At 38.4% G+C, this 2357-nt stretch overlaps 1 non-coding gene across 1 annotated transcript; it reads left to right on the forward strand.

Moving 5' to 3' along the window:
- Nucleotides 1-1965: 1965 nt before the first annotated feature.
- Nucleotides 1966-2047, forward strand: TRNAS-AGA (transfer RNA serine (anticodon AGA)). The gene has a single exon. It is a non-coding gene; the product is annotated as a tRNA-Ser (tRNA).
- Nucleotides 2048-2357: the final 310 nt, after the last annotated feature.

Consider the following 2357-nt stretch of genomic DNA (forward strand, 5'->3'; position numbering starts at 1 on the left):
GACAAAAGTAGATCATGAAGAATATATGATACCCATTGACTTTGAAGTTCACTAGTAGTGCCTCCCCACCAACAAGCCTTGAAAATAGAAGAGATCTTTGCAAAACATTCAGGTCACTGTGAGATCCTAGCAAACCAAGGAAACCCTTTGATACACCCATCTCAAGAAGTCTTGCAGTGTCCTACACCTATATTTTGCCTGTAAGAAGGCAGTATGAAGCTAAAGAATTATGGAGACTTAACATTTTGTAGGTACAACCAAATACATCACATGCTCATTGTTAAACAAGTTATGGTATTGTTTGTATAAAAATATAACTCTTACTATGTCACATGCACAAATGATAAAAATAGTGCCTCTAGCTCCAACATAGAGGGTCTATTAAAAGACAAATATCATGTTGTGTGTAAGCTTATAGACAAGATAAAATTCTTCATATTCATCTCAGATGAATATAATAAAGAGATATGCACGAAATAAAGAGTAATTGATACATGAAATACTAACACCAAAACATTGTTGATGTCATTTCACATTGAATATTCTACAGAGTAGAGGAAACAACATCATTAGCACATAGCATTTAGAGTATGGACTTTACATTTCAAGTATTTAAGGAAAATAATGATCTTAAATAACTTATTAAACCTCTGAAAGAAAATAAACATAGAGAAATCATTCATCCAGATCAGAAAATCACAGTCTTGGTGAGGCATTAGAATGAACATGATGTGGATGAGCATGTAGCACAAATATGCAATGCCCTTGTTTGAATGCTGCAGCCACCCTACAGTTAGGGTTAATCATTTCCTCGGTAGAAAGAGATCTAATCCGTGAAAATGGTATGCATGTAATAATGTAAAAATGTAACTAATCCTTGATAAACAAGTCAAACCAGGATGCTATAAATGATTTCTTTCTACCACCATGTCATGAAGAACGTGTGTAGCCGTCGTCAATGCTACTTTATGACGAATGCTACAAATCCCCCGACGACCCACATAAGCCCATCATAACGTATCCCAATTGCCCATACTCCCACCTCCTCCTCAAAGTACACCACAAAGAACCAAAAAGGGAGGAAATGAAAACCCAAAAAGGGAAACAAGCCGGAAACGACAAATAACCGATTCCAAACAAAGAAAAGCGCCATGAGCTGCGACAACTAGGCTCACCCTGACTTTCACGCGGAACTTCAAAGCCACACTAAATCTCGCACTCAGTTGCTGGTTTTCCGCAGCACCCGCCGCATCTGACCGACAGCCTAGGACAAACGTCTAATATCAAGTGGAGTAACCAACATCCAAGATTCCTGGGAGGAATAGAGTTTGGAGGGATTCATAATTGCAAGTGGCACATAAAATAAACAATGCACATTATGTCACAACGTTGCCGTGATTAGCATTTATTTCCATGAATTACTAGGACTATTTTTCACGGCAATTGACCTTGGATTTACACGCATTTTGAGCATAGTGAACCACATGCAATTTTCTCTCATAACTATACCAATTTCTGAATTAAACCACGGAACATCATATATTACGCCCTAGAAATATCTAATCGACCACAAAATATATTTATTTCTTGCGGAAAACCACAAAATATATTAGAAATAGCAGATTCATCAACATATCTACAAAATAAAAGATTTTTGTTCATGATTGAGGGACAACATCACTGGATTGCGGCAGAATAAGTTGCTCATTACAAACGTAAATATCTTCCCACTGATTTCTTGCAGGAAGAAATACCTAGACCGTTGATTTTTAGTGAGCACTACATTGCCCAAACAATTCTCACCAAAAACTTCACAAAAGGATCGATTGGTTCCATACAAAATGTTGGTTCATAAATGGTATCACTGTAATGCTACGTGCTAAAAAAAGGGTCCAACCCTTGACCCGTGCTTACGTATTCCTTTGAAACAAAGGCATTAAGTACTGCAGTTATTAAACACAAAAGGTGGTTGTGCCGGAGTGGTTATCGGGCATGACTAGAAATCATGTGGGCTTTGCCCGCGCAGGTTCTAATTCTGCCGACCACGTTTTTTCCATTTTTACCAAAACATCCCCTGCATTGACTATTTTTTCCCTGACATTTCCATTTTCCACGGTTGTAACGCTGGTCAGCGGCCCGGCCAAAACTTTACAACCTGTAATCTATCCTTGGTTACTTCCACGATATATCATTTGCATAGAGCAAATTAAAGGAGTACATTAGGTTCGAATTCTGCCGACCATGTTTTTTCCATTTTTACCAAAACATCCCCTGCATTGACTATTTTTTCCCTGGCATTTCCATTTTCCACGGTTGTAACGCTGGTCAGCGGCCCGGCCAAAACTTTACAACCTGTA

Source organism: Triticum aestivum, chromosome 6A (assembly GCF_018294505.1).
Source record: "Triticum aestivum cultivar Chinese Spring chromosome 6A, IWGSC CS RefSeq v2.1, whole genome shotgun sequence".
In the NCBI taxonomy this organism is placed as follows: domain Eukaryota; kingdom Viridiplantae; phylum Streptophyta; class Magnoliopsida; order Poales; family Poaceae; genus Triticum; species Triticum aestivum.